This window comes from Eucyclogobius newberryi, unplaced genomic scaffold (genome assembly GCF_026437365.1).
Source record: "Eucyclogobius newberryi isolate DKJ021-1_F unplaced genomic scaffold, fEucNew1.0.hap1 SCAF_5, whole genome shotgun sequence".
Taxonomy (NCBI): domain Eukaryota; kingdom Metazoa; phylum Chordata; class Actinopteri; order Gobiiformes; family Gobiidae; genus Eucyclogobius; species Eucyclogobius newberryi.
The window spans coordinates 1,843,686-1,856,718 of record NW_027316167.1 but is presented as its reverse complement, the minus strand read 5'-3'; positions in this window follow the sequence as shown (position 1 = coordinate 1,856,718).

Sequence of the window (13,033 nt, the reverse complement as noted above, 5' to 3'; positions counted from 1 at the left end):
TGACAGTATTGCACATGGGTATGTCAGTATTGCACATGGGTATGACAGTATTGCACATGGGCATGACAGTATTGCACATGGGTATGTCAGTATAGCACATGGGTATGACAATATTGCACATGGGTACGATAGTATTGCACATGGGTATGTCAGTGTTGCAACTGGGTATTGCAAATGGGTATGACAGTATTGCACATGGTATGTCAGTGTTGCACATGGGTATGACAGTATTGCACATGGGTATGAAAGTGTTGCACAAGGGTATGTCAGTGTTGCACATGGGTATGTCAGTGTTGCACATGGGTACAGCAGTATTGCACATGGGTATGACAGTATTGCACATGGGTATGACAATATTGCATATGGGTATGACAGTATTGCACATGGGTATGTCAGTTTTGCACATGGGTATGACAGTATTGCACATGGGTATGTCAGTATTGCACATGGGTATGAAAGTGTTGCACAAGGGTATGTCAGTGTTGCACATGGGTATTACAGTATTGCACATGGGTATGACAGTATTGCACATGGGTATGATAGTATTGCACATGGGTATGACAGTATTGCACAAGGGTATATTAGTGTTGCACATGGGTATGACAGTATTGCACATGGTATGTCAGTGTTACACATGGGTATGACAGTATTGCACATGGGTATGTCAGTATTGCACATGGGTATGACAGTATTGCACATGGGTATGACAGAATTGCACATGGCTATGACAGTATTGCACATGGGTATGACAGTATTGCACATGTGTGTGACAGTGTTGCACATGGGTATGTCAGTATTGCACATGGGTATGACAGTATTGCACATGGGTATGACAGAATTGCACATGGCTATGACACTATTGCACATGGGTATGATAGTATTCTACATTGGTATGACAGTATTGCACATGGGTATGACAGTGTTGCACATGGGTATGACCGTATATCACATGGGTTTGTCAGTATTGCACATGGGTATGACAGTATTGCACATGGGTACGACAGTATTGAACATATGTATGACAGTGTTGCACATGGTATGTCAGTGTTGAACATTGGTATGACAGTATTGCACATGGGTATATCAGTATTGCACATGGGTATGACAGTGTTGCAATTGGGTATGTCAGTGTTGCACATGGGTATGACAGTATTGCACATGGGTATGACAGTATTGCACATGGGTATGACAGTATTGCACATGGGTATGACAGTATTGCACATGGGTTTACCAGTATTGCACATGGGTTTGACAGTATTGCACATGGGTATGAGAGTATTGCACATGGGTATGAAAGTGTTGCACATGGGTATGTCAGTGTTGCACATGGGTATGACAGTGTCGCACATGGGTATGTCAGTTTTGCAGATGGGTATGACAGTGTTGCACATGGGTATGACAGTGTTGCACATTTGTATGACAGTGTTGCACATGGGTATGACAGTATTGCACAAGGGTATGTCAGTGTTGCACATGGGTATGACAGTATTGCACATGGGTATGACAGTATTGCACATGGGTATGTCAGTATAGCACATGGGTATGACAATATTGCACATGGGTATGACAGTATTTCACATGGGTATGTCAGTGTTGCAAATCGGTATGACCGTACAGCACATGGGTATGTCAGTATTGCACATGGGTATGACAGTATTGCACATGGGTATGACAGTGTTGCACATTTGTATGACAGTGTTGCACATGGTTATGACAGTATTGCACAAGGGTATGTCAGTGTTGCACATGGGTATGACAGTATTGCACATGGGTATGACAGTATTGCACATGGGTATGACAGTATTGCACATGGTATGTCAGTGTTGCACATGGGTATGACAGTATTGCACATGGGTATGACAGTATTGCACATGGGTATGACAGTATTGCACATGGGTATGTCAGTATAGCACATGGGTATGACAATATTGCACATGGGTATGACAGTATTGCACATGGGTATGTCAGTATAGCACATGGGTATGACAATATTGCACATGGGTATGACAGTATTGCACATGGGTATGTCAGTGTTGCAAATCGGTATGACCGTACAGCACATGGGTATGTCAGTATTGCACATGGGTATGACAGTATTGCACATGGGTATGACAGTGTTGCACATTTTTATGACAGTGTTGCACATGGGTATGACAGTATTGCACAAGGGTATGAAAGTGTTGCACAAGGGTATGTCAGTGTTGCACATGGGTATGTCAGTGTTGCACATGGGTACAGCAGTATTGCACATGGGTATGACAGTATTGCACATGGGTATGACAATATTGCATATGGGTATGACAGTATTGCACATGGGTATGTCAGTTTTGCACATGGGTATGACAGTATTGCACATGGGTATGTCAGTATTGCACATGGGTATGAAAGTGTTGCACAAGGGTATGTCAGTGTTGCACATGGGTATTACAGTATTGCACATGGGTATGACAGTATTGCACATGGGTATGATAGTATTGCACATGGGTATGACAGTATTGCACAAGGGTATATTAGTGTTGCACATGGGTATGACAGTATTGCACATGGTATGTCAGCGTTACACATGGGTATGACAGTATTGCACATGGGTATGTCAGTATTGCACATGGGTATGACAGTATTGCACATGGGTATGACAGAATTGCACATGGCTATGACAGTATTGCACATCGGTATGACAGTATTGCACATGTGTGTGACAGTGTTGCACATGGGTATGTCAGTATTGCACATGGGTATGACAGTATTGCACATGGGTATGACAGAATTGCACATGGCTATGACACTATTGCACATGGGTATGATAGTATTCTACATTGGTATGACAGTGTTGCACATTTTTATGACAGTGTTGCACATGGGTATGACAGTATTGCACAAGGGTATGTCAGTGTTGCACATGGGTATGACAGTATTGCACATGGGTATGACAGTATTGCACATGGGTATGACAGTATTAAACATGGTATGTCAATGTTTCACATGGGTATGATGGTATTGCACATGGGTATGTCAGTATTGCACATGGGTATGACAGTATTGCATAAGGGTATATCAGTGTTGCACATGGGTATGACAGTATTGCACATGGTATGTCAATGTTGCACATGGGTATGACAGTATTGCACATGGGTATGAAAGTATTGCATATGGGTATGAGAGTATTGCACATGGGTATGTCAGTATAGCACATGGGTATGACAATATTGCACATGGGTACGATAGTACTGCACATGGGTATGTCAGTGTTGCAACTGGGTATTGCAAATGGGTATGACAGTATTGCACATGGTATGTCAGTGTTGCACATGGGTATGACAGTATTGCACATGGGTATGAAAGTGTTGCACAAGGGTATGTCAGTGTTGCACATGGGTATGTCAGTGTTGCACATGGGTACAGCAGTATTGCACATGGGTATGACAGTATTGCACATGGGTATGACAATATTGCATATGGGTATGACAGTATTGCACATGGGTATGTCAGTTTTGCACATGGGTATGACAGTATTGCACATGGGTATGTCAGTATTGCACATGGGTATGAAAGTGTTGCACAAGGGTATGTCAGTGTTGCACATGGGTATTACAGTATTGCACATGGGTATGACAGTATTGCACATGGGTATGACAGTATTGCACATGGGTATGACAGAATTGCACATGGCTATGACAGTATTGCACATGGGTATGACAGTATTGCATATGTGTGTGACAGTGTTGCACATGGGTATGTCAGTATTGCACATGGGTATGACAGTATTGCATATGGGTATGACAGAATTGCACATGGCTATGACACTATTGCACATGGGTATGATAGCATTCTACATTGGTATGACAGTATTGCACATGGGTATGACAGTGTTGCACATGGGTATGACCGTATATCACATGGGTTTGTCAGTATTGCACATGGGTATGACAGTATTGCACATGGGTACGACAGTATTGAACATATGTATGACAGTGTTGCACATGGTATGTCAGTGTTGAACATTGGTATGACAGTATTGCACATGGGTATATCAGTATTGCACATGGGTATGACAGTGTTGCAATTGGGTATGTCAGTGTTGCACATGGGTATGACAGTATTGCACATGGGTATGACAGTATTGCACATGGGTATGACAGTATTGCACATGGGTATGACAGTATTGCACATGGGTTTACCAGTATTGCACATGGGTTTGACAGTATTGCACATGGGTATGAGAGTATTGCACATGGGTATGAAAGTGTTGCACATGGGTATGTCAGTGTTGCACATGGGTATGACAGTGTCGCACATGGGTATGTCAGTTTTGCAGATGGGTATGACAGTGTTGCACATGGGTATGACAGTGTTGCACATTTGTATGACAGTGTTGCACATGGGTATGACAGTATTGCACAAGGGTATGTCAGTGTTGCACATGGGTATGACAGTATTGCACATGGGTATGACAGTATTGCACATGGGTATGTCAGTATAGCACATGGGTATGACAATATTGCACATGGGTATGACAGTATTGCACATGGGTATGTCAGTGTTGCAAATCGGTATGACCGTACAGCACATGGGTATGTCAGTATTGCACATGGGTATGACAGTATTGCACATGGGTATGACAGTGTTGCACATTTGTATGACAGTGTTGCACATGGTTATGACAGTATTGCACAAGGGTGTGTCAGTGTTGCACATGGGTATGACAGTATTGCACATGGGTATGACAGTATTGCACATGGGTATGACAGTATTGCACATGGTATGTCAGTGTTGCACATGGGTATGACAGTATTGCACATGGGTATGTCAGTATTGCACATTGGAATGACAGTAGTGCACATGGGTATGACAGTATTGCACATGGGTATGTCAGTATAGCACATGGGTATGACAATATTGCACATGGGTATGACAGTATTGCACATGGGTATGACAGTATTGCACATGGGTATGACAGTATTGCACATGGGTATGTCAGTATAGCACATGGGTATGACAATATTGCACATGGGTATGACAGTATTGCACATGGGTATGTCAGTGTTGCAAATCGGTATGACCGTACAGCACATGGGTATGTCAGTATTGCACATGGGTATGACAGTATTGCACATGGGTATGACAGTGTTGCACATTTTTATGACAGTGTTGCACATGGGTATGACAGTATTGCACAAGGGTATGAAAGTGTTGCACAAGGGTATGTCAGTGTTGCACATGGGTATGTCAGTGTTGCACATGGGTACAGCAGTATTGCACATGGGTATGACAGTATTGCACATGGGTATGACAATATTGCATATGGGTATGACAGTATTGCACATGGGTATGTCAGTTTTGCACATGGGTATGACAGTATTGCACATGGGTATGTCAGTATTGCACATGGGTATGAAAGTGTTGCACAAGGGTATGTCAGTGTTGCACATGGGTATTACAGTATTGCACATGGGTATGACAGTATTGCACATGGGTATGATAGTATTGCACATGGGTATGACAGTATTGCACAAGGGTATATTAGTGTTACACATGGGTATGACAGTATTGCACATGGTATGTCAGTGTTACACATGGGTATGACAGTATTGCACATGGGTATGTCAGTATTGCACATGGGTATGACAGTATTGCACATGGGTATGACAGAATTGCACATGGCTATGACAGTATTGCACATGGGTATGACAGTATTGCACATGTGTGTGACAGTGTTGCACATGGGTATGTCAGTATTGCACATGGGTATGACAGAATTGCACATGGCTATGACACTATTGCACATGGGTATGATAGTATTCTAAATTGGTATGACAGTGTTGCACATTTTTATGACAGTGTTGCACATGGGTATGACAGTATTGCACAAGGGTATGTCAGTGTTGCACATGGGTATGACAGTATTGCACATGGGTATGACAGTATTGCACATGGGTATGACAGTATTAAACATGGCATGTCAATGTTTCACATGGGTATGATAGTATTGCACATGGGTATGTCAGTATTGCACATGGGTATGACAGTATTGCATAAGGGTATATCAGTGTTGCACATGGGTATGACAGTATTGCACATGGGTATGACAGTATTGCATATGGGTATGAGAGTATTGCACATGGGTATGTCAGTATTGCAAATGGGTATGAAAGTGTTGCACAAGGGTATGTCAGTGTTGCACAATCATATGTCAGTATTGCACATGGGTATGACAGTATTGCACATGGGTATGACAGTATTGCACATGGTATGTCAGTGTTGCACATGGGTATGACAGTATTGCACATGGGTATGTCAGTATTGCACATGGGTATGAGAGTATTGCACATGGGTATGTCAGTATTGCAAATGGGTATGAAAGTGTTGCACAAGGGTATGTCAGTGTTGCACAAGCATATGTCAGTATTGCACATGGTATGACAGTATTGCACATGGGTATGACAGTATTGCACATGGTATGTCAGTGTTGCACATGGGTATGACAGTATTGCACATGGGTATGTCAGTATTGCACATGGGTATGAAAGTATTGCACATGGTAATGACAGTATTGCACATGGGTATGTCAGTATAGCACATGGGTATGACAATATTGCACATGGGTATGACAGTATTGCACATGGGTATGACAGTATTGCACATGGGTATGTCAGTGTTGCAAATCGGTATGACCGTACAGCACATGGGTATGTCAGTATTGCACATGGGTATGACAGTATTGCACATGGGTATGACAGTGTTGCACATGGGTATGACAGTATTGCACATGGTATGTCAATGTTGCACATGGGTATGACAGTATTGCACATGGGTATGACAGTATTGCACATGGGTATGAGAGTATTGCACATGGGTATGTCAGTATTGCAAATGGGTATGAAAGTGTTGCACAAGGGTATGTCAGTGTTGCACAAGCATATGTCAGTATTGCACATGGGTATGACAGTATTGCACATGGGTATGACAGTATTGCACATGGTATGTCAGTGTTGCACATGGGTCTGACAGTATTGCACATGGGTATGTCAGTATTGCACATGGGTATGACAGTATTGCACATGGGTATGACAGTATTGCACATGGGTATGTCAGTATAGCACATGGGTATGACAATATTGCACATGGGTACGACAGTATTGCACATGGGTATGTCAGTGTTGCAACTGGGTATTGCAAATGGGTATGACAGTATTGCACATGGTATGTCAGTGTTGCACATGGGTATGACAGTATTGCACATGGGTATGAAAGTGTTGCAGAAGGGTATGTCAGTGTTGCACATGGGTATGTCAGTGTTGCACATGGGTACAGCAGTATTGCACATGGGTATGACAGTATTGCACATGGGTATGATAGTATTGCACATGGGTATGACAGTATTGCACAAGGGTATATTAGTGTTGCACATGGGTATGACAGTATTGCACATGGTATGTCAGTGTTACACATGGGTATGACAGTATTGCACATGGGTATGTCAGTATTGCACATGGGTATGACAGTATTGCACATGGGTATGAAGAATTGCACATGGCTATGACAGTATTGCACATGGGTATGACAGTATTGCACATGTGTGTGACAGTGTTGCACATGGGTATGTCAGTATTGCACATGGGTATGACAGTATTGCACATGGGTATGACAGAATTGCACATGGCTATGACACTATTGCACATGGGTATGATAGTATTCTACATTGGTATGACAGTATTGCACATGGGTATGACAGTGTTGCACATGGGTATGACCGTATATCACATGGGTTTGTCAGTATTGCACATGGGTATGACAGTATTGCACATGGGTACGACAGTATTGAACATATGTATGACAGTGTTGCACATGGTATGTCAGTGTTGAACATTGGTATGACAGTATTGCACATGGGTATATAAGTATTGCACATGGGTATGACAGTGTTGCAATTGGGTATGTCAGTGTTGCACATGGGTATGACAGTATTGCACATGGGTATGACAGTATTGCACATGGGTATGATAGTATTGCACATGGGTATGACAGTATTGCACATGGGTTTACCAGTATTGCACATGGGTTTGACAGTATTGCACATGGGTATGACAGTATTGCACATGGGTATGAAAGTGTTGCACATGGGTATGTCAGTGTTGCACATGGGTATGACAGTGACGCACATGGGTATGTCAGTTTTGCAGATGGGTATGACAGTGTTGCACATGGGTATGACAGTGTTGCACATTTGTATGACAGTGTTGCACATGGGTATGACAGTATTGCACAAGGGTATGTCAGTGTTGCACATGGGTATGACAGTATTGCACATGGGTATGACAGTATTGCACATGGGTATGTCAGTATAGCACATGGGTATGACAATATTGCACATGGGTATGACAGTATTGCACATGGGTATGTCAGTGTTGCAAATCGGTATGACCGTACAGCACATGGGTATGTCAGTATTGCACATGGGTATGACAGTATTGCATATGGGTATGACAGTGTTGCACATTTGTATGACAGTGTTGCACATGGTTATGACAGTATTGCACATTGGAATGACAGTAGTGCACATGGGTATGACAGTATTGCACATGGGTATGTCAGTATAGCACATGGGTATGACAATATTGCACATGGGTATGACAGTATTGCACATGGGTATGACAGTATTGCACATGGGTATGACAGTATTGCACATGGGTATGTCAGTATAGCACATGGGTATGACAATATTGCACATGGGTATGACAGTATTGCACATGGGTATGTCAGTGTTGCAAATCGGTATGACCGTACAGCACATGGGTATGTCAGTATTGCACATGGGTATGACAGTATTGCACATGGGTATGACAGTGTTGCACATTTTTATGACAGTGTTGCACATGGGTATGACAGTATTGCACAAGGGTATGTCAGTGTTGCACATGGGTATGACAGTATTGCACATGGGTATGACAGGATTGCACATGGTATGTCAATGTTTCACATGGGTATGATAGTATTGCACATGGGTATGTCAGTATTGCACATGGGTATGACAGTATTGCATAAGGGTATATCAGTGTTGCACATGGGTATGACAGTATTGCACATGGGTATGACAGTATTGCACATGGGTATGTCAGTATTGCACATGGGTATGACAGTATTGCACATGGGTATGAGAGTATTGCACATGGGTATGTCAGTATAGCACATGGGTATGACAATATTGCACATGGGTATGACAGTATTGCACATGGGTATGACAGTATTGCACATGGGTATGACAGTATTGCACATGGGTATGTCAGTATAGCACATGGGTATGACAATATTGCACATGGGTATGACAGTATTGCACATGGGTATGACAGTATTGCACATGGGTATGTCAGTGTTGAAAATCGGTATGACCGTACAGCACATGGGTATGTCAGTATAGCACATGGGTATGACAATATTGCACATGGGTATGACAGTGTTGCACATTTGTATGACAGTGTTGCAAAGGGTATGACAGTATTGCACAAGGGTATGTCAGTGTTGCACATGGGTATGACAGTATTGCACATGGGTATGACAGTATTGCACATGGGTATGTCAGTATAGCACATGGGTATGACAATATTGCACATGGGTATGACAGTATTGCACATGGGTATGACAGTGTTGCACATTTGTATGACAGTGTTGCAAATGGGTATGACAGTATTGCACAAGGGTATGTCAGTATTGCACATGGGTATGACAGTATTGCACATGGGTATGACAGTATTGCACATGGGTATGTCAGTATAGCACATGGGTATGACAATATTGCACATGGGTATGACAGTATTGCACATGGGTATGTCAGTGTTGCAAATCGGTATGACCGTACAGCACATGGGTATGTCAGTATAGCACATGGGTATGACAATATTGCACATGGGTATGACAGTATTGCACATGGGTATGACAGTGTTGCACATTTGTATGACAGTGTTGCAAATGGGTATGACAGTATTGCACAAGGGTATGTCAGTGTTGCACATGGGTATGACAGTATTGCACATGGGTGTGACAGTATTGCACATGGTATGTCAATGTTTCACATGGATATGATAGTATTGCACCTGGGTATGTCAGTATTGCACATGGGTATGACAGTATTGCATAAGGGTATATCAGTGTTGCACATGGGTATGACAGTATTGCACATGGTATGTCAATTTTGCACATGGGTATGACAGTATTGCACATGGGTATGACAGTATTGCACATGGGTATGAGAGTATTGCACATGGGTATGTCAGTATTGCAAATGGGTATGAAAGTGTTGAACAAGGGTATGTCAGTGTTGCACAAGCATATGTCAGTATTGCACATGGGTATGACAGTATTGCACATGGGTATGACAGTATTGCACATGGTATGTCAGTGTTGCATATGGGTATGACAGTATTGCACATGGGTATGTCAGTATTGCACATGGGTATGACAGTATTGCACATGGGTATGACAGTATTGCACATGGGTATGTCAGTATAGCACATGGGTATGACAATATTGCACATGGGTACAACAGTATTGCACATGGGTATGTCAGTGTTGCAACTGGGTATTGCAAATGGGTATGACAGTATTGCACATGGTATATCAGTGTTGCACATGGGTATGACAGTATTGCACATGGGTATGAAAGTGTTGCACAAGGGTATTTCAGTGTTGCACATGGGTATGTCAGTTTTGCACATGGGTACAACAGTATTGCACATGGGTATGACATTATTGCACATGGGTATGACAGTATTGCATATGGGTATGACAGTATTGCACATGGGTATGTCAGTTTTGCACATGGGTATGACAGTATTGCACATGGGTATGTCAGTGTTGCAACTGGGTATTGCACATGGGTCTGACATTATTGCACATGGTATGTCAGTGTTGCACATGGGTATGTCAGTATTGCACATGGGTATGAAAGTGTTGCACAAGGGTGTGTCAGTTTTGCACATGGGTATGTCAGTGTTGCACATGGGTATGACAGTATTGCACATGGGTATGACAGTATTGCACATGGGTATGACAGTGTTGCACATGGGTATGACAGTATTGCACTTGGGTATGTCAGTTTTGCACATGGGCAGGACAATATTGCACATGGGTATGTCAGTATTGCACATGGGTATGAAAGTGTTGCACAAGGGTATGTCAGTGTTGCACATGGGTATTACAGTATTGCACATGGGTAAGACAGTATTGCACATGGGTATGATAGTATTGCACATGGGTATGACAGTATTGCACAAGGGTATATTAGTGTTGCACATGGGTATGACAGTATTTCACATGGTATGTCAGTGTTACACATGGGTATGACAGTATTGCACATGGGTATGTCAGTATTGCACATGGGTATGACACTATTGCACATGGGTATGACAGAATTGCACATGGCTATGACAGTATTGCACATGGGTATGACAGTATTGCACATGTGTGTGACAGTGTTGCACATGGGTATGTCAGTATTGCACATGGGTATGACAGTATTGCACATGGGTATGACAGAATTGCACATGGCTATGACAGTATTGGACATGGGTATGATAGTATTCTACATTGGTATGACAGTATTGCACATGGGTATGACAGTGTTGCACATGGGTATGACCGTATATCACATGGGTATGTCAGTATTGCACATGGGTATGACAGTATTGCACATGGGTACGACAGTATTGAACATATGTATGACAGTGTTGCACATGGTATGTCAGTGTTGAACATTGGTATGACAGTATTGCACATGGGTATATCAGTATTGCACATGGGTATGACAGTGTTGCAATTGGGTATGTCAGTGTTGCACATGGGTATGACAGTATTGCACATGGGTATGGCAGTATTGCACATGGGTATGACAGTATTGCACATGGGTATGACAGTATTGCACATGGGTATACCAGTATTGCACATGGGTTTGACAGTATTGCACATGGGTATGAGAGTATTGCACATGGGTATGTCAGTTTTGCAGATGGGTATGACAGTGTTGCACATGGGTATGACAGTGTTGCACACGGGTATATCAGTATAGCACATGGGTATGTTAGTATTGCACATGGGTTTGACAGTGTTGCACATTTGTATGACAGTGTTGCACATGGGTATGACAGTATTGCACATGGGTATGACAGTATTGCACATGTGTGTGACAGTGTTGCACATGGGTATGTCAGTATTGCATATGGGTATGACAGTATTGCACATGTGTGTGACAGTGTTGCACATGGGTATGTCAGTATTGCACATGGGTATGACAGTATTGCACATGGGTATGACAGAATTGCACATGGCTATGACAGTATTGCACATGGGTATGATAGTATTCTACATTGGTATGACAGTATTGCACATGGGTATGACAGTGTTGCACATGGGTATGACCGTATATCACATGGGTATGTCAGTATTGCACATGGGTATGACAGTATTGCACATGGGTACGACAGTATTGAACATATGTATGACAGTGTTGCACATGGTATGTCAGTGTTGAACATTGGTATGACAGTATTGCACATGGGTATATCAGTATTGCACATGGGTATGACAGTGTTGCAATTGGGTATGTCAGTGTTGCACATGGGTATTACAGTATTGCACATGGGTATGACAGTATTGCACATGGGTATGACAGTATTGCACATGGGTATGACAGTATTGCACATGGGTATACCAGTATTGCACATGGGTTTGACAGTATTGCACATGGGTATGAGAGTATTGCACATGGGTATGTCAGTTTTGCAGATGGGTATGACAGTGTTGCACATGGGTATGACAGTGTTGCACACGGGTATATCAGTATAGCACATGGGTATGTTAGTATTGCACATGGGTTTGACAGTGTTGCACATTTGTATGACAGTGTTGCACATGGGTATGACAGTATTGCACATGGGTATGACAGTATTGCACATGTGTGTGACAGTGTTGCACATGGGTATGTCAGTATTGCATATGGGTATGACAGTATTGCACATGGGTATGACAGAATTGCACATGGCTA